The 22,422-nt window shown below is 36.3% G+C and overlaps 1 pseudogene; it reads left to right on the top strand.

The window, feature by feature from the left end:
* The first annotated feature begins 5,373 nt into the window (after positions 1–5,373).
* On the top strand, positions 5,374–19,547 carry LOC111171471 (protein VCF1 pseudogene; annotated as a pseudogene).
* The last annotated feature ends 2,875 nt before the right edge of the window (positions 19,548–22,422 follow it).

Here is a 22,422-nt window from a genome sequence, read left to right as displayed (position 1 = left end):
AAGATTATTATATGCTCTTTAAAATCTGGAGGTCATTTCCTAAATAGTATTTTTTTATTGAAGTATAGTGGATTTACAATGTTGTGCCAGTCTCTGCTGTACAGCAAAGTGACTCAGTTATACATTCTTTTGTAATATTCTTTTCCATTACGGTTTATCCCAGGAGGTTGGATATAGTTCCCTGTGTTATACAGTAGGACCTTGTTGTTTATACATTCTAAATGTAATAGTTTGCATCTACCAATCCCAAACTCCCAGGTTCCTAAATAGTATTTAATATTGCAAATAAGTATTTTCTTAAGGTATACTCCTATTTGCCACATTATAATATTCCTTCGAATCTTCATTTCCAAATGCTAATTTTTTAGCTATAGATATTTTGACTAAAATAATATGACCAGAATATTATGATATATATTTCCTATCCTTCGGAATTTTTTATATCTGAAGACATTTATCCATTTGATAGTGACTGTTCTAAATCAGGAAACAAATGTGAATTGACAATGAAGAATTTTTTCTAATATTACTTAAAATTGGCAAAAAAAATACTTTAAATACTAATGAGCAAATCATTACCTTTAAGGAAGTACTCTATTTGTGAAAGTTTAGAACTCATTTAAAGTAAAATAGCAGTTGTAAGTACCACAACCAAAATTAGTTCAACAAAGCAACACGATACATGATGAATTAGTCTTTCGGCTTTAACTTTCAATAATATGTTCATATCTGACTCCATCACCCAAACATACAGTGGCAATATAAATTTCCTTCTTCACTTGAAATGGACTCTAATATACTGCACTTATTATTTTGAGACTCAGAAGACTGTTCTTACAATTTAATTTGCAAATTCCATATTTTATAATTCAAGTTGAGAACTCACTTTCTATATGAAAAATATAACTGAAAATACAGTTAAATTCTTCATTTTCTACAGTGAGTCACTTGAAAAAGGTCATTTATCATCTAATTTGAATTAATGGTTGATAGCACCTGTTAATGAAACAAAGCAAAAAAATCTGATGAAATTATGTATAGTTTCAGATTTTTTGCTTTATTTCAGTAATATACACACATATATAAAATATAATTATGCTTAATAGATTTTTATAAAATGTCAGTTACCAAACTAATTTTTGTCAGTTAAATTAGCGTGAACCTTTGGTTATCATTTATTGAAAGAATTGAGGGAACTATTGCAATTTATTTTAGTAAAAAGAATTCATTCTTGAAAAATGAGATCTATGAAATTTAATTTTCTTAGCAAGGGACACAATCTAAGATCAAGGAAACAAAAGCTATCATTTTCTAATGACAGAGGAAATGACTATTGCAGAACCGAGTTTGTAACTTACATTCAAAATAACTGCAAATGCTTGTCTTTATGTCTGACTTTCAGACACGTTTTCTACTGGCTGAGTATATTGAATTAGAATTGCACTGATCAGTTATCTAGCTTCTTCAATATAAATTGAATAAAAGGGTTTTCTGTCTTGGCTCAAATATCACCATCCCCAATATGTACACCCTGACTACTTTTTTTTTGTAATTGAAACAAACATCACATATATACACACACTCATAAACCTTAAGTTGGGATATTTTTCTTTTTTCATAGCATTTCATTCTAAGAGAGTATATAACTTAGTTATTTATGGTGTTTACAGTGTTTTATCTGCCTCATTCCTTGAGAATATAACTGCCATGAGAAGAGGTTATTTATTTTGGTTTATTCACAAGTGTATCCCACAAACTGTATACATGGCCTGGAATTAAATAATTGTATATGAGTGAATAAACTATTACACTGGAACCTAAAGGGATCAAATAGTCTATAGAGTTTACAAAAATGTTTAAATACCTTTCTTCAACTTTATGGACTGTATGATTGTTCCATGGGAAAAAGAGGCAGTTATACAAACTTTAAAGTTTAAAGACGTTTAATGGGGCAATAATTTGGTATTTTCCAAACTAAACAACTACTCATCGGTATAGCAAGCAGGTCAGAACTGTTACTAAAATCCAATCAAAATGGTGGTGACCAAGAAAAGATACATGATAGGCTTTGAGAGGGGACTAAAAAAAGAGGAAGCAAATTTAGATAAGTGAGGAAAAAACTACCAGAGATATCAGACTAGTTGAATGGCAAAGCAAAAGTCTAGGGTAAGCACTCTGTTTTTGTTTGTTTGAGCAAATCTTTCAAATACTTGAAATATGTAAGTTCAGAAAGAAATGGTATGATTTGGTAGAATCTGTCTTTGAAATTCAGAGCTTAGATTTAAATTTGTATCTGAGCTATCTACCTAAATGGAAATGCTTAATAAATTAAAAAGTGTTAACACCATGTTTAATGGAGATATAAGTTATTTAAGATAATCATTTTTTAAGAAATAAGAAAATTTATCTCCCATCTCTTTCCTTTAAGCTTCAGCCACACTAGTGGGCTATCACTGTAATATGCCACATTCTTTGAATTTTGATGTTGCTACTCCCCTGATTGAAATATTTTTCTTTCACAGTTCTGCTTACTTTCCATCACTTACCTCTCGGTTCAAATGTCACCTCTCCTGAAAGACCTTTATGAGCTCTCTAGCTAGCTAATATAATACCACTCAAACACGATCAGGCACTCCCTGAATCAGTTACATATATTATTGCTTCATAAATTATGTAGCTATATAGTTATATAAATATGTTTAATATATATATTTACATTATTTTCTGTCCCCTCAGTAGCTCCCCCCCATAAAAAGGAAAGTTCCAAGAGAGTTAAAAGGTTATTTTTTCCTTGCCTTATTCATCATAATATTCCTGGTACTCATAACAATGCCTGGAACATAGTTGCCATCCAATACGTTATTCTTGAATCAATGAATTATTCTGAGCAGTCCATTAATTCTGGTCTCAGGAATAGCAACTCGCTAAAATACCTTAGGCATGTTTTGTTGACGTGGTCCATGTTAATATCTTCACTTGAGAACAAACTTTTATTTTGTCTTTTTAGAGACTATTAAACTCAAGGACATAAATATAAAAATTGTCCCAAATATTTATGCATGGTGAGGTTGTGTTTATTAGTTACAAAAATAAAAATATGAAATTACAAATTACCAATTAAAATATACACATTAATAGAAAATTTGGGTTTACTATTTTTAATAATGTAATAAACTATAATTTTTGTATACTATTCATTAGTATAGAGGGTAAGTAAGGCAGGGTCATTCAAGTCAAATCAATTTATGAACTACCAAAGAAGGCATATCATTAGTCTGAATACCAATAATTATTCCCTGCCCCTATTATATGTAACATATATTAAGCAAATTTATTTGTGTATGTATGTGTGTGTGTATGTATATATAAAGTAGGTATATATATGCATGTGTATATATATATATATAATATATGTATATGCATATTTATATATATGTATATACATTTTTCTGTTAAAAATTCTGGAACTACTCACATAGAGCAGTTGTTCTCAACCATTGTGGTTTCAACCCCCAAGGGACATTTGGCAACATCTGGAGACATTTTTGGTTTTTGCATCTGAGCAGTGCTTCTGACATCTTGTGGACAGATTGTGCTTCTGACATTTAGCAGCAGGGATGCTGCTAAACCTGCACAGGATGGCCTCCCATAACAAAGAATTATCTGACCCATATAGTCAGTAGAACTGTTATGGACTAGATGTTTGGGTCCCTTCAAAATTCATATTTAACATTTGTACTATAAAAGTTATATGCCAAAAATTTGATTACCTAGAGGGAATGGGTAAATTTCTAGAAACATACAACCTAACAAGACTGTATCATGAAAAACAAAAGCTGACCAGAATAATTATTAGTTTAATCAGTAATCAAATTGAATCTATAAGGAGACTGAATTGGTAATCAAAAACCTCCCAACAAACAAAGTCCATGCCAGATGGCTTCACTGGTGAATTCTCCCAAATATTTAAACAAGAACTAATACCAATCTTCTCAAACTCTTCTAAAATGTAGGAGAGGGGAGGACTCTTCCAAATGCATCTCACAGGCTGTGATTACTCTGATGCTAAAACTAGACAAGGATGACACAAGAAAATTACAGGCGAATATCCCTGATGAACATAGATAGAAAAATCCTCAACAAAATATTAACAAACTGAATTCAACAAAATATAAAAAGGATTATACACCATGATCAAGTGGGATTTATTCCACAGATGCAAGGATAGTTCAACATCCACAAATCAATGTGACATACTACATTAAGAAAATGAAGGATAAAAATCATATATCATCTCAATAGATGAAGAAAAAGCATTGGACAAAACTCATCTGAATTTATGTTTAAAAACTCTCAACACAGATATAGAGGGAATGTACCTCAACATAATAAAGTCTATACATGACAAACCCACAGATAACATCATACTCAGTGGTGAAAAGCTGAGAGTTTTTCCCCTAAAATCAGGAACAACACAAAAATGCTCACTCTCATCACTTTTATTCAACATAGTATTAGAAGTCCTAACCAGAGCAATTAGGCAAGAAGAAGAAAAGGCATCCAAATCAGAAAAGTAAACCTTAAAGACTCCACCAAAAATTGTTAGAACTAAAAACAAATTCAGTAAAGTTGCAGGATACAAATATCAATATACAAAAATCTGTTGCTTTTGTATATACTAATAACTATCAGACAAAGAAATTAATAAAACAATTTCATTTACAATTGCATCAAAAGAATGCTCAGGTATAAATTTAACCAAGGAAGTGAAAGACCTGTACACTGAAAACTATAAGACATTGATGAAAGAAACTGAAGAAGACACATATAATTGGAAAGATATTCCATGTTCATGGATTGGAAGAATTGATATTTTATAAAGGTCTATACTACCCAAAGCTATCCACAGATTCAATGCAATCTCTGTCAAATGTCCAATAAAGTTTTCACAGACATAGAGCAAATAATCCTATAAACTGTATGTAACCACAGAAGATGCAAAACAGCCAAAGCAATCCTAAGAAAGAAAAACAAAGCTAGAGGCATCATGCCTCCTTATTTCAAACTACATCACAAAGCTATAGTCATCAAAACTGTTTGGTGTCAGCATAAAAACAGACACATATGATCAATGGAACAGAATTGAGAGCCCAGACATAAACCTACACATATATAGTTGATTAATTTATGACAAAGGAGCCAAGATATACAATGGAAAGCAAAAGTCTCTTCAGTAAATGGTGTTGGAAAAACTGGACAGCCACAGCAAAGGAATGAAACTGGAGCACTATATTATACCAACACAAAAATTAACCCAAAATGGATAAAGATTTGAACATAAGACATGAAACCACAAAACTCCTAGAAGAAAACATGGGCATTAAGCTTACTGATATCAGTCTTGGCAATGATTTTTTGGACACTACTTCAAAAGCAAAGGTAAGAAAAGCAAAAACAAACAAGTGAGACTACATATAAATAAAAAGCTTCTGCACAGCAAAGGAAACGATCACAAAAATGAAAAGGCAACCTCCCAAATGGGAAAAAATATTTGCAAATCGTATATCCGATAAGGGGTTAACATCCAAGCTATAAAAAACTCATACAACTCAATAACAGAAATATACATTCCTATTTAAAAAATGGAAGGGGGATCTGAATAGACATTTTCCCAAAGACGATGTACAAATGGCCAACAGGTACATGAAATGGTGCTTGGCATCACAGTGAGAAATGCAAATCAAAAGTACAATGAGATACAACCTCACCCGTTAGTACAGCTATTGTCAAAAAGACAAAAAAACAACACATGTTGGTGAAAAAAGGGAACCTTAGTTCACTGTTGATGGGAATGTAAATGGGTGCAGCCACTATAGAAAACAGCATGGAGGTTCCTCAAAAAATTAAAAATAGAAATATCATATTATCCAGCAATTCCATTTCTAGGTATTTATCCAAAGGATATGAAACACTAGCTCAAAAAAATATCTGCACCTCCATGTTCACTGCAGCATTATTTATAACAGGCAAAACACGGAAAAAATGTAAGTGTCCATCAATGGATGAGTGAATAAAGAAAATGTGATTTTATGTTATATATATAGTTGACTCTTGAACAGCACTGGGGTTAGGGTTGCTGACACTTCATGTAGCCAAAAATCTGAGTATATCTCTACAGTTGGCCCTCCCTATCTGTAGTTCTGTATCCACAGATTTCACCAACAGTGGATTGTTTTGTAATATAGTACATATTTCTTGAAAAATATCCACATGTAAGTTGACCCTTGCAGTTCAAGCCTGTGTTGTCCAAAGGTCAATTGTATATATATACAGTAAGTCCTCTACATAGGAACCTTCAAGCTATGAACTTTCAGACATGCACACATATATTTGCATGTCCAATCACGAAAGTTAGTTCACATGTCTGGCATACATTGTCACATGTGTGCATCTTCTATAAGTGGTTGTGCTTGTGTGTACTTTACTGTACAGTACTGTATAGAGTACAGTAGTACAGTATCTTTGTTTCAAGTCCAGGATGTCTGGAAGCAAGCATAAAAGCAGCTGTGATGTAGCTAGTACTGCTAAGAAGCACCAAGCCATAACGATGGAAACAAAAGTGAAAATAATTGAGTAAGTGGAGAGAGGCAAAAAGATGGTAGAAGTCACTCATTGTTATAACATTGAATTCCTTGCTGTGCAACACAAGGAGCTTACTAATGAAGACCTGATGGAATTGGAGGCCCAGAGAAAGGATGAAGAGAGACAAGAGGAAGAAAAAGTAACTGAAGAACTGAAGAGGCTTGTGATGCAGGAAATGGCAAGGGGATTTTCTTTATTTGAGGAGGCACTGTTAGTTTTTGAGGCACAGGACCCGAATGTAGAATGGTACACGAAGGTTGCAGCAGCTGTTCAGTATGCAATCCAGTGCTACCATGTCAACTATGATGAGAAAAAAGAGCTACTATCCAGATATCACTGGTTCGTTTTTTCAAGAGCGTAGATAGAATTGAAACCAGCAAGGAATCAGGACTTGTGTCATCAATGTCAGGCATGAGTGAAATTGCAGCTTGCCCTCCATCTCCTATTGCTGAGGATCCTTCAGCTGTACCATCTCCCACCTCCTCTCCCTCCTCCAGTCAGTAACTCTTCTTGCCTGTTCACTCGATGCCAGCCCCTGCATGCCAGCTGTTGTATTGTACTACTGTACTTTTCAAGGTACTACACTGTAAGATTAAAAATGTTCTTTATTTTTTGTGTTTGCTTCTTTATTATTGGTGTAACAAGTATTATAAACCTATTACAGTACAGTACTGTATAGCTGATTGTGTTATTTGGGTACCTAGGCTAACTTTGTTGGACTTACAAATGCAGTCTCAGGACAAAACTTGTTTGTATGTAGGGGACTTACTACAGACACACACAGGGATGTTATCCAGCAGTAAAAAAGGAAATCTTGCCATTTGTGACAACCTGGATGGACCTTGAGGGTATTATACTAAGTGAAATAAATCAAAGAAAAATACTATATGACCTCACTTATATGTGGAATCTAAAAATAAAACATAAACAAACCCTAAAAAACAAATTCATAGATACAGTGAATAGATCAGTGGTTGCCAGAGGTGGGAGGTGGGGGAATGTGTGAAATGGGTGAAGATGATCAAAAGGTACAAACTTAAAAGTGAAGACATCGCCCTTTCTTTTCAGTAAGTGCAGATAATTAAGCATAATTCTGAAACACACCAAGTCAGTAGGTGTATTTGAATAATAGGTGGGTTTGATAAAAATTTTTTATTAAGTATGAAATCCTTAACATTTGTATAGCTAACCAAGTAAAATTCTAAATAAAAATTCTTATAATCACTGTAATAAATGTGTGGGGAATACAAAACTGAAAGCATCTATATCCACCTTTGAGCTTTTTCCTTTCAGGTAAAGTCAAGATGTATTTTTATTAGAGTCTGCTAACATCTTGCTTTCAAAGAAATTGAAGCTGTATAAATAATTCATCTTGATATCAATATTTTTAAAGCACATTTTTATTGTTTCTGAAAGTAGTCACGGTGTTCAAATATAATTCACTTTTAAACTTTGAAAGTGTTTAATACTTGGTATTAATTTCAAGTTGACCTAAAGTAGGCATGTGTACATGTGTGGATGCCTGCATATATGTTGCATGTTTAAGAAGTATATTAATATCATAATAAATTTAATATTATAAGATGGGAATTAAACATGTGACATCAAAGTACACTTATACTAACAAATTATTTCTCTCAGCATCAAGTTCAATAGAAGTAATCACATTTCTAGCTAATTAATTCTTATCAGCTCCTACTATCCTTGAAAATAGGTGACACATTAAGTTGCATTATATATTGTACTCATGAACTCTTACCTGATGTGCAATTTTTTAAATAGACTTTTCCATTAACATTTACTGAAAAGACTAATATTTTTCATAAAGCAAATAGTAACTTAAAATAATCACAGTATATTTTTAATTTACCAAATACATAAACTTAAATTGCTACTCTTTAGTGCTATTGTGGCACTGTTTCATTCATTTGTTCATTACCTTTGTTTATTTGTATCACTAACCTCCTCATCATTAACTGTGTTCTCTCCCTGATTTCACACATCCCATTAGATGCAAATGCTTGTCATTTATACTTCCTTACCATCTTTGAAATTTACCTTTATCTTCCCTTTTCCATTATGCTGAATTTGTTTAATGCATCATGAATGACATCATGACATAACTAATAAGAAGCAACCGATTGTGAAGACTATGGTGTCCTTATTTGTGAGGGAGTGGGTTTATCTAAAAGATGAGGTTCTTCTTAGGAAGGTAAAATAAGTTTATTCTGTTTTATTATCCCCCCATGACAAAATGTTAGCAAGTTCTTCAAAACACAAAACAAACCAACCAGCAAAGGATATTATGACTCCATGGATTCCATGATGATGAAGAGTTGGTAACACTTAATGAAATCAGGAAATTTTAGTAAAATCTAGGCCAGCAGAAGTGGCTCTGCCCGGGCCAAAAATGCAGCTCCACAGCTGCACTGGGTTGGTGCTTACTCAAGATTCATCTTTAAGGGTCTCAACAATCTGCAGTAGCCTAGACACTCCCTTTTGTACTGTGTATGTCATATCCAGTTAAAGTGCTTACTCCCTTTCGCTGAAAGCACCATGCATTTTCCTCCTCCAGCTTTACTGTCATTTCAGTTTCAATCTTAAATGGCACCTCTGTCCTATCTTTTTCTAGTTCTCAAGTGGATTTAACTTCTAACTTCACTAATTTCTAGACATGCTTGTTTCCTAAGAAATTTCTCATAAGCATTATACATTATCTCTAATTAAACCTACTTGTATGTAACACACACTCCATCCTAAGGATAAACTCAGAGTAGAGATTATACACCATACAACAATTTTCACATGGTGATTCTTAATGACAAACTGTCACATGTTGAATAAACATTTTCATGGTACTTTATCATATAAATTGATAATGTTATAGGAAGCACATAATATACAGATTATAAACTGTTGCAGTCATGGACGTTAAGTTGCTCATATTTCCTTTCATGAGAGAAACTCTTACAAGGAGTATCCCCACCTGACTGCTTCCTATTGTAAGTGCCTTCAGGAACTGTCTCAGCTTCCAGGTTGAAGCCATGAGCATCTTGGAAAACAATATTGGAGGATATAGTGTTACAAACATGAAGGGGAATGCCCCACCCAGTGTAACGCACAAGGACTTTGAAAAGTTCAGGAAGTAGAATGCATACAAGGATCATGGAATTGGCTGGAATCTACAAAGTTACACTGACACCCTGCAGAAGGATGATGATAATCTGCGTATAGCTAAGGGAGGGAGTCAGAGAGCCTCTGCTGTCATTTAAAAAGAGGGCTTTAGCTCTTACAGTGTGAGACAGGACCAAATGAGGAACAGACTCAAGATATTATTGTTAAGAACACTGAGCTACAGAGACTATTGAATGCTCAGCCTAGGCAGGTCTGTTATGCTGTGTTTAGCATCCTGGCTGAGAAAACCTGCATTACTGAAGCTTAGAACAGGAATATCTGTGTGGATTCCTCTGAAGATTTTAACTGTGAGCCCTCAGAGACTTCAGAGGGAGCTCAGCCTTTCCCATTAAAGTATTAGCAGTTCCTTGACATGAGAATAAGCTGCAAAGGTCTCTTCCCTGCCAGGCAACAAGTGCCCCCTCAAGAGCTGTCCCCACCTTCTTTTCTGGCTACCAGATTGATAACTGGGGTTAAATTCCAGAATAGCTCCAATGCATATATGCCCATTTTGATAACCCATAAAATCATCATCAGATTGGGTAGATGCAGCAATAATTCATTGTAGGATAGAAATGGTACATCGTGGATCAAGCCTGAGCAGGAGAAGGCCTAAGTAAATTGCATGAGTACACAGCCTCATGTCACCCATGTTTTCATCCTTCCCTCATCTTATATATGGGTATATGGAGGGAATATGAAAAATCCAAGCTTGGTTTATAGATAGATTGGCTCAGTATACAAAATGAACCCAAAATAAATGGAGGCTACATTGTAGCCACTCAGTGGTAACTCTGAATGACAGTGAGTGTGTGAAAATCTTCCCAATGGACAGAGCTATCGTTACAACCATTCATTGACTTTATGGGAAAGGAGATGTGGCCAGAGATGAGAATGTGTGGAATTATGGGCAGTGGTGAATGGCCTCAAAATTAAAAGACTGGAATATCAGATAAAAGAGGGTCTACGGGAGAGGCATGCGGGTGGACGTATGCAAAAGGGCGTCAAGTGACATTTTTCATGTCAGATATAAATGCCTATCAGCAAGCACTCACCATGGAAAGAATACTGACCAACCACGTAGACAAAATTACTCTGCCAGTTGATACTAAATAGTCTTTGTTATTGGCTATGCCAGACCTGGCATGACAGGTATAGGAATGGAGTAATCACTGGGTAAAAGATGGAGATCACACAGGAACCCAGCAGCATGAATTCTAACAATCTAGCTTCTGCCTTCTAAGAAAATTTAATCTCTCAGAAAAAAACAAACAAACAAAAATAACAATTCTGAATCACCCATATGGCATATTTCCTTGGGAAGACAAATTATCCTTTGTTACCAGGGGTAACAAGTCATTCTCACAGAAATTGGCATCTATTCTGGTTATGGAGAATTTTTTTCTTACCCTCAGAGCCCCAGTCAGCACCACCATCTAGGGAGTTACAAAATGCTTGATATACAGGCATGAAGTTTCACACAATATAGCTTCTAGCCAAGGAACACATTCACACTGAAGGCAGTACAGGACAATGCAACTGATATATACACCTCATAGAAAATAATTAGTATGGTTATTTCTTGATGAAGGAAGCCCAATAAAACTCATGTTACCATTACACACATCTTAAGCTTTCCCAATAGACCCATGGAAACTCAGAATTGCAGTGAAAGTGGCCTCTGTGTAATAATTGCAGCAGAACTCTACGTTCTAGGTATAAGGTTAAAAATAGAATATAATGGTATAATCACATATTTTCTAAACACAGATCACAATTTATGTATTAAATATTAAATATATATTTTAGACAGATGAACAGAATTAAGCATATTTAAATCTATATTACAGAAATAAATATGATCCGCCACTTGAGTCTTTGACTATATTTTCAATTGGGAAAAAAAAGGAAGCCAGAATAAAACAGACCATCAGGTTAACAAACTCATTTCCACTCTCAATTCTCAGAGCTAATAACGGTGTGCCACAGGAAATAGTAAAATAGACAAATGCGGACATACAATGAACTGACTAGAAATTGCAGAATTTCAGGTATAGTATGATTTGAGGAACTTTACAGAAATTATGTTTACCCCAACTATCTCACACAAAGCGCTGAAATGGTACTTTAAATTACATCATTTGTTTTTTCTTTTAGTGTACTGCTCCCTATATTTAAGTACAAAATTCTTAGAGATGGATTAGAAGGGAAGGTTCTGCTTCCAGAAATAGCAGTCTAAATGGTTAGAGCCAGTCCCACTTATATATTGTCGGGAAAAATAAGTAATCTTGTCAACAAAAGTCCTCTCCCTACCAACAGAGAACGGGCAGAGAACAATCACATAACTGGATAAGTACTAATAGATTATACGTATGTAAGGTAAAACGAGTGATTATGGGGTCTGGACAGAATTTCATGCACTTTATAGAGAAAAGTATAAGAGACAAAAACTTTTCTCATTTCCTTGAGACAAGAAAATACACTTTGTGATTGCTTATCTTATGGGGGCCTCCTAAATTAATGTTGGAGGTTTGTGTTTACAGTTCCAGAATCAGAAGGCCCAGGACCTTGTGCTGTAAAATTAAAAGGTCTTGTGTTCTCAAGAATACACCCTAAGGAGGAGAGAAGTTTCTCCCTCTTCTTCTTTAAACAGAGAAGACTTAATCATCACATAATTTAGACACACACTCCTACTAAGGCAGTGAGGGATATCGATATAAAAACATTAAAATTTTTAAACTTGCTTTACTTCCATAAATGCCTTTTAATTTTGAGTCAAGTCAATGGCTCTCAAAATTCCCCTTGGGTATGCTTTGAATTTATAAATAAAATTTTATTAATATGGATTGATGGCATGGATTTCTTCACCAGTTATATAGTTCTGTTTCTTTAAGAGATATCTTCCCTGAATGGAAGAGATGACTGAGAATTCTGTTTAATAAAGGTGGCTAATTTAATAGATTGGTGATTTTGAAAATGAAACCATTCAATGCCAAGAAAAGGTGCCTTTTCTCCGAGGAACCAATACCACAGAGCCCAAGCCTTTCGCAGACAGATCATGCCCTTTAGGGTTTTAATGTGGGGACCAACACTGGTGCTGCCAGCAGATTTATTTTCCTAAAAATGTGGCAAGGGTGAAAGATCTAGCTCTGCTATTCACTATACAGTCCTTTGTTTAAGCACCTGCATTTCTGTCACACAACACATTCTTGCTTTCCAAACCAAACATACTCACATTCATTTTCTACTTTTATTATGGTATAATAAATTTTATTGGTCAGTGGCATTTCTGCTTTCTAAATTAAAAAAAAATATCTCCCGCTGTTTCTCCTTTTTCTATTCTCAATAAAATTATTCATTTTTTACCTCATTTTTTTCTGTCATTTCAGCAGGATTTTTAGTAGAAGGACAAATAAAGCGTGGCAGTTGCCATCTTAAACTAGAATCCTAAACTATAATTCTGACATGTGTCCTTTATTCCCACAGCCTGGAATATTCTTTATCGCCTGCCTTATCCCTAACATATACCTGAGAAAATTCTTAGGTAAATTTGAAGACACAATGAATCCTCCCTCCAGATTGGCATCTGAAACCCTTTCCCATGTTTGAAGAATTTATCAACATGTAGTTCTTATGCAGAAGTGATAATCTGCTTTCTACTACCAAAGTCACATAGTTCAGATGCTAGACTTCTTTGTTCCTTTGACAACTGACATATAGAGTATGTGTATTGTACCTAAGACATTCCCATTTGATATACAATCTGGGGCTTTGAATTCAGATAATAATGGCAGAGAGAACCTTCATGTTAGATAAACAATATATTTCCCGTAAGTTCATGTTCTGTGTAGTTAACTGTGGTTGATCTCTGATACACTCAACCACGATCTTGAAACAGAGCAGAACCCTATGATCCTTCCCTGCCCATGTCCTTAGCCTGCCTCTTGTCTGTGGAAAAACTTTAGCCAAAGGATAAGTTAAATCAGAGAAGTGAGAGAATGCAGAAACAAAGGAAAGCAGTCAAAGGAGACAAAATAACAATAGTTTAGTCATTAAGCAAAGTCAAGGACCTTTAGTTCCTCCTCAAAGACTGTAGATAATATTCTGAACCATATCCTTTGAGCTGTCTTACAGAGACTAAAACCCTCAACAGGTGGAAGAAGTTAACTACATGGTTGCCACAATTCCGAGAACTGGCCTCAAAGAAATGGGAACAAACCAACCCTGGTACTACAGACTAACTGTATTTAAAACAATGAAGATGACACTGATCAGACCACTGCATGACTAACTTCAAGATGACTGTCAGAGCCGACTGTGCTGTTTCTGCCTTAGCCCCCTCCCTCCATCTGTAAATGCTCTTGCCCACTGATTGTCAGTGCAGGGAATAAGCCTTTGGGCAGGAGTCTGCCCTCTTCCCTCCACCCCTCCCCCACTTGATAGCCTCTGAAAGCAAACTTTCCTTTCCACCAACCTTGCCTCTTTATTGGCTTCAAAGGGCAAGCAGCCAGACCCCCACTTGCGGTAACAATTTTGACTGATACAGATACTGCAAACAGGGTACAGGTTTCTAGCAAGAGATCCTCAGGAAGTAGAAACAATTCGGAGCTTGGGTATTTTGCTTAATTCAGACTTAATGCGGTAAAAATTTAGTTTTAGTATTAGAATCTGGGATTCCAAGACATGCACTAAAGAGGTAACTAAATTGATATAGAGGATCTACTAGAATGAGGTGCTCATTGGAGCCTTTAGGGTTTTAGTTGGCTACTCCCTAAAATAGGAAAAGGGACACAAGAAATTTAATAACTGCAGTGTGGATTGGCTGTCACCAATAACACAGAAAGCATACAGGAAGAAAATACCATGCTAAAATTCTTATTTTATTCATCAACCCAGGAATTCTGTGACCTTGATAAAGAATATCTTACTGCCTGTAGCCTCAGGGTAAAGAAAGCAGATGAAGTTTGATCCTATGTTTTGCTGAATCACGGCTCTATTTCATCAAACTGAAGACGCTAGTAACTGTTAAAGTAATATACCATTATTTTAGATACCAGCACTATGAAAAAAGAAACAAAAATTACTTACCTCAACTCCTGTGGAAGCACAGAAATGAGACCGCTGGTCACAGTTGGCCTTTTGGAGGGCCAACATTCAGCCTACCGTATTCCTCATCTATCACTGTCTTTAAAAGTATAACCAAGCAGGACCCTATTGGCCCTTCCCAGAACACACCCCTCCCCGCCCACGTCCTCTTCCTGCCTCTTGTCTGTAGAAAAACTTTAGCTCCCTAGGCTTTCCCTGAGTTCCAAAGAGTGAATTTAATCAAAGTGAGAAAATACAGAAAGAAAGGAAAACAGTCGAGCAAGACAATAATGGTTTAGCCATTAAACAAAGTCAAGGATTTTTAGTTCTTCCTCAAGGGCTATAGACAATATTCTGAGCCACATCCTTTGAGCGTTTTGCAGATACTGAAACCACCACCAGGTGGAAGAAGTTAACTGTATGCTGCCCACAAGCATGTAGACCCCAGACAGGTTGGAACCAGAAGGTTAATGATGCTGACTCCCAATTACCTCATCACCAACCAACTAGAAGAATGTTCTCGAGCTGATCATGCGCCCCATCACCCACCTCCCTCACCCTATCTTAAAAACCCTTTCCCTGAAAGCCTTCAGGGAGTTGAGGCCTTTCAAGCACTAGCTACTCAGATTCCTTGCTTGGCACCCTGCAATAAATGCTGCACTTTCCATCACCACAACCTGGTGTCAGTAGATTGGCTTTACTGCATGTAGGCAAAGGGACTCAAGTTTGGCTCAGTAACAAAAGCAGTATTTCTCAACCTTGTCTATGCATTGGAATTGACTGGGAGCTTTAAAAAATCCTGATGCCAGAGTTCCTCCCCAGGAATACCAATGCAATTAGTTTGGGGAATGACTTGGACATTAGGAATCTTTAAATCTCCCCAGCTGATTTTGAAACAGCCCATGTTGAGAAACACTGAATTAGGTAGCAGCTGAAAATCCTCTGGGGATTGTCAATTAAAGACAACTTTGAAAAGAGGCATTATATCAAAAGATTTTCAGTGTTTCATTTTCACAATTTACATTAGTATTTATATTATAGAAACTCTGGGAACTGTAGATAGGAGGTATTCTGAGTACATAATTACAGAGTGGCTGAATTAATACCAGTCTATCTGCTAGAGTTTCTAGATTCACTATGGTAGCATAACAGCTGTGAGTGGTCCACACAATTGACCAGGTGCCACTGATAGACAATACTAAATTGAATGAAAATGCCAGCAAATCCAAGTACTATGTTGAGAAGTAACTTGAAACAATTTTGACAGAAAGAAAAATGCTGGAGTGAATTTAATATGGACCATCCACTCCCCAAAAATCCCCTGGAAGGGCCCAAAGGACATTTCCTCCACCAAGGGCAAGGGATATACTTTGAGGAGGGGTGTCATCATCTTTGACAAGTGATTTTTGTGGCAATTTTGTATAGAATATAGAGGCTGGTAGAATTTTCTGTGGTTGAAATGGATTCAATTCAACTGCAATTAAGGGAGTGAGATGACCCCAAGGAGGTAGAGATCAAATAGTGGCACAGAGCTCCAGAGACAAAATGGGTATGGTTGTCAGGATAGATTTCAGATCTAGTATAGTTATCAAAATGGTCTGCCTTAAGGAATCTTTGTAGGTTTATGCTAATTGTTCATGACCCTGAGGACTGAAATACAGGGCAGCTTCTCAAAGGTCATCTTTATTTTAACTACACTTTACTTTTGATTGTATAACTGAAAAATATATTTGTATGTATATTTACACACATATGTATATGTACATATATACACACACATCTACATATATATATATGGTGTGTTTATATATGTAAAATAAAATCCTATAAACAGATTTTGAGTCATAGTGCCTAACACATTTCCTAGAAATGTGTGAATTTAGAGACTCAGAACTCATTGAATGAAAGGGAGATTATATACTGCTGTGAGACTCTAATAATTTCTGATGTATGGACTTGGGTTCTTCCTCTTAGCCTCTTCTCAGTGGGGCCAGGAAACATTCTTCAAGGTAACTATGCCTAAGGAGAGAAAAATGCAAAGATACTTCAAGGAATTTTAAAGACAGACTGTCAGGTAACACTTCAGATACTGTCACATTGTTATGTCAAACAGCTGTATCATTTTAAACATCACCAGAAGTATAAACTAGGCCCCATTGTTCCATATACTTTAATTATTATAATTATTATGAATGTTATTTTCAATGTGTGAATTACATGAAAATTCATTTTAGAAAACATGATTTTGATTCACATTTTCCTTTTGAGATATAGCATATTTTTGTATCCATTCATATTTCCCTGGAATTTTTTTGATGTCCTAATTTTTTGATTGGGTGGTTTATCTTTTTAAATTTACATTTAGAAATTCTTGATATATTCTGGATACTAATCTATTTTCAGTTATATTTGTGCTAATTATATTCTCTTTTTAGAGGGTTTTTCTAATAGACTCTATTTTCAAAGCAGCTTCAGGTTCACAGGAAAATTAAACAGGAAATACAGAGAACTACCATATACACATTGCCCCCACACACAATCTGCCACACCAGGGTAGAACATTCGTTACACTTGATGGATGTACTTTGACACGTCAGTTTCACCCAAAGTCCATAGTTTACATTAGGGTTCGTTCTTGGTGCTACACTTTCTGTTGGTTTTGACAAATATATACTTACATGTATCCACCATTATTTTATCATACAGAACAGTTTCACTGCCCTAAAAATCATCTGTGATCTGCTTATTCATTCCTCCCTTTTCCTCAACCCATACCCTAGTATAGGTTATTTTTCTGGTGGAAAGTAAGGAGGGGAGACAAATAGTAGAAAAATACGTATAAAAGAGTAAGTTGCAAGTTGATGTTTTCCTTTGGATAAAATAGAGTTGTGTTGAGTGGATTGGGAATGCCAGGTGAAAAGGGCAGATTGCATTTGGAAATGGGGTAGTCAGTAGAGACTTCAGGAAGAAGAGGGAGTTAGTCACGTGGGTATCTGAAGAAGAGCCTTTCTGCAGAGGGACTAGCAAGTGAGAGGCTCTAAAGTGGAGCGTATCTGCCTTTATGAAGGAAGAGGGGAGGCCAGTAGGACTGAAGCAGGGTGAGGCATTAACAGGAAGTCAGATTACTCAGGTGCTTGTACCTAGCCATTCAATGAGTTTTGCTGATTTGTGGTTTCCTCTGAGTGAAATATCAAGACATTGGAGAGGTTTGAGCAGAAGAGTGAAATGGTTTGATTTATGATTTAAAAGGATCACCCTAGTCGCACCCTTGAGGACAGAGAGTAGTGTGAAAGGAAGAAATTTACTGTAATCTAGACAAGAGATCACGGCATACCTGGATTGGGGTACAGTGGGCATAGTGAAATGTGGCCATATAATGCATTTATTTTAAAATTAAAGAGAACAGATTTTCTGGAAGATTAGATGTGAAGTGAGTGAAGGAGAGAAAGTATTGAGTCACTCATAACCCTATCTTTCTGAATTCAGTTTGTAAAGGCTGATGCAAGACTCTTTAATGTTCATTTTATCATCAGGAGCACCCAGTGCCCAGTAGCAGCTGTGCCAGCAGGACCAGAAATAGTGATGACAGCATCCAGGTTCTCTGGGAGTAATGTCAACAGTGGTCTTCAGTCAGCAGCAGCAGTAATGGTGGCATTCCAACCTGACACTTATTTTAGTATAATCTGTTGTTGGATCCGTTGTGGATCAGGCTATCTGTTCCTGCTCATTTCCCAAGCATTATTTGAACTATACAAATATTTGAGCTACGTTTTAAATTCATTGCTACTAGGTTAACTAGAATTGATTTCTATAAATAAGAAACTTGAGTTATACAAAGATTCTTCTGAGTCTCTAAGTACAAGCACAAGGATTATATTTTATTCAGTTTGTGTGCAGGGGCCAGTTACACAGTCATGCCTCAAATATAGCTTTTTGTTAAATAGAGGAATGAACTATTAGTAAAGGAGTAAATTGAGGGATGAATTAAATTAATGGATTAAAAATATTTGGGGTTGTATTATCTTCTGAAGTGTCTAAGAATTTTCTACCATAGAACTTTTATTTATTTACAACTATATATTAGTTAAAAGTGGGGTATATTCAGAAGGCAAAAAGGCAGCATACATAATTCAAAGCAAAAGAGTAATCTTTCGGCCGGCAGCGTCCACCAGAGCCGCGGCGAGAGCCAAGGCCCGAGGGGGAGCGCGTGGCAGCCGCAGAAACGCAAAACTCTCTGTTCCCTCTCCTCGCTGAGCGGCGCCGCATCGCTCGCCTCCATTGGCTGCCCTGAGCGAGCGCCTCCGCCCCAGGAAAAGGAGAAGAAAAGGCAGTGAAGAAGACCACCATTTCCCCCCACAGACCAAAAGGAGACTAGAAACCCTTTCTTACATGATTCCTGGGGACACGGTCTTCAAGCAGTCACAGTGGCGGGAACAGCAGCAGCAGCATCAACAGCCCGGGCCAGGCCAGCTGGGTGGAGAGCAGCTTAAACCACCCCTCCGCCCGGTCCAGCCCCCATGCGCCCCGCCCCCCAGTCCGTGCCGGGGCGATACACACCGTGTCAAGGCCCTTACTTCCACATCAACCAGACCCTGAAGGAGGCCCACTTTCACAGCCTAGAGTACCAAGGACGGCCTCCCACATGACGTGCCAGCACTTTCTTGCCTTCTGTGAAGGGACAGCGCTGTGCAGATATATCAACGATGTTTTAAAAAAATTGCACCAAAAAATGCCTGTTGGTTTTCAGTCTGTATTTGAAATAACAGGTTAACAGGTCACTGTTTACTTGTGGTATTGCTGCACAACTGCAATTTCAAAAGGGCTTTGAAGCAGTTTTTTATAGGATTCTTTTGAGGGTGGGTATCAAATCCAGGGCAAGTTAACAGTAGAAGGAAATCTCATCTGCAAGTCGAATCCATAGTTTGTCCAAGTCAGGCTAATTTCCAGATCTGTCAATTAGAAATGCTGCTTTCTGTAAAAAGTTCCTTTAAAAATGAGGGATCTTCTTTGGAGAAATGCCTGTTTAGGTCTTCTGCCCAGTTTTGGATTGGGTTGTTTATTTGATATTGAGCTAAATGAGCTGCTTGTAAATTTTGGAGATTAATACTTTGTCAGTTCCTTCGTTTGCAAATATTTTCTCCCATTCTGAGGGTTGTCTTTTCTTGTTGTTTATGGTTTCCTTTCCTGTGTAAAAGTTTTTAAGTTTCATTAGGTCCCATTTGTTCATTTTTGTTTTTATTTCCATTTCTCTAGGAGATGGGTCAAAAAGGATCTTGCTGTGATTTATGTCATACAGTGTTCTTCCTATGTTTTCCTCTAAGAGTTTTATAGTGTCCGGTCTTAAGGTCTCGAATCCATTTTGAGTTTATTTCTGTGTATGGTGTTAGGGAGTGTTCTAATTTCATTCTTTTCCATGTAGCTGTCCAGTTTTCCCAGCACCACTTATTGAAAAGGCTGTCTTTTCTCCATTGTATATTCTTTCCTCCTTTATCAAAAATAAGGTGACCATTGGTGCGTGGGTTTATCTCTAGGCTTTCTATCCTGTTCCATTGACCTATATTTCTGTTTTTGTGTGAGTACCATACTGTCTTGATTACTGTAGCTTTGTAGTATAGTCTGAAGTCCGGGAGCCTGATTCCTCCAGCTCCACTTTTCTTACTCGAGATTGCTTTGGCTATTCGGGGCCTTTTGTGTTTCCATACAAATTGTGAAATTCTTTTTCTAGTTCTGTGAAAAATGCCATTGGCAGTTTGATAGGGATTGCATTGAATCTGTAGATTGCTTTGGGTAGTATAGTCATTTTCACATATTGATTCTTCCAATCCAAGAACATGGTATATCTCTCCATCTGTTTGTATCATCTTTAATTCTTTTATCAGTGCCTTATAGTTTTCTGCATACAGGTCTTTTGTCTCCTTAGGTAGGTTTATTCCTAGGTATTTTATTCTTTTTGTTGCAATGGTAAATGGGAGTGTTTCCTTAATTTCTCTTTCAGATTTTTCATCATTAGTGTATAGGAATGTAAGAGATTTCTGTGCATTAATTTTGTATCCTGCTACTTTATGAAATTCATTGATTAGCTCTAGTAGTTTTCTGGTAGCATCTTTAGGATTCTCTATGTACAGTAACATGTCATCTGCAAACAGTGACAGTTTTACTTCTTTTCCAGTTTGTATTCTTATTTCTTTTTCTTCTCTGATTGCTGTAGCTAAAACTTCCAAAACTATGTTGAATAATAGTGATGAGAGTGGACAACCTTGTCTTGTTCCTGATCTTAGAGGAAATGGTATCAGTTTTTCACCATTGAGAACAATGTTGGCTGTGGGTTTGTCATATATGACCTTTATTATGTTGAGGTAAGTTCCCTCTGTGCCTACTTTCTGGAGGGTTTTTATCATAAATGGGTGTTGAATTTTGTTGAAAGCTTTTTCTGCATCTATTGAGATGATATATGGTTTTTCTCCTTCAATTTGTTAATATGGTGTATCACATGATTGATTTGCCTATATTGAAGAATCCTTGCATTCCTGGGATAAAGCCCACTTGATCATGGTGTATGATCCTTTTAATGTGCTGTTGGATTCTGTTTGCTAGTATTTTGTTGAGGATTTTTGCATCTATGTTCATCAGTGATATTGGCCTGTAGTTTTCTTTCTTTGTGACATCTTTGTCTGGTTTTGGTGTCAGGGTGATGGTGAACTCATAGAATGAGTTTGGGAGTGTTCCTCCCTATGCTATATTTTGGAAGAGTTTGAGAAGTATAGTTGTTAGCTCTTCACTAGATGTTTGATAGAATTCACCTGTGAAGCCATCTGGTCCTGGGCTTTTGTTTGTTGGAAGATTTTTAATCATAGAAAACTCTGTTTGCCAACAAACACATGAAAGAATGCTCAATATCACTAATCATTAGAGAAATGCAAATCAAAACTACAATCAGGTATCACCTCACACCAGTCAGAATGGCCACCATCAAAAAATCTACAAACAATAAATGCTGGAGAGTGTGTGGAGAAAAGGGAAGGGAACCCTCTTGCACTGTAGGTGGGAATGTAAATTGATACAGCCACTATGGAGAATAGTAATGGAGGTTCCTTAAAAAACTAAAAATAGAACTACCATATGACCCAGCAATCCCACTACTGGACATATACCCTGAGAAAACTATAATTCAAAAAGAATCATGCACCACAATGTTCATTGCAGCTCTATTTACAATAGCCAGGACATGGAAGCAACCTAAGTGTCCATCGACAGATGACTGGATAAAGAAGATATGGCACATATATACAATGGAATATTACTCAGCCATAAAAGGAAACAAAATTGAGTTATTTGTAGTGAGGTGGATGGACCTAGAGTCTGTCCTACAGAGTGAAGTCAGAAAGAGAAAAACAAATACCATATGTTAACACATATATATGGAATCTAAAAAAAAAAAAAATGGTTCTGAAGAACCTAGGGGCAGGACAGGAATAAAGATGCAGATGTAAAGAATGGACTTGAAGACACAGGAAAGGGGAA

This window comes from Delphinapterus leucas, chromosome 4 (genome assembly GCF_059928025.1).
Source record: "Delphinapterus leucas isolate spDelLeu-1000000601 "Yukka" chromosome 4, BTC_Dleu_Yukka2, whole genome shotgun sequence".
NCBI lineage: Eukaryota > Metazoa > Chordata > Mammalia > Artiodactyla > Monodontidae > Delphinapterus > Delphinapterus leucas.
Note: the sequence above shows the minus strand (reverse complement) of the source record. Positions and strands in the feature narration are given on the sequence as shown.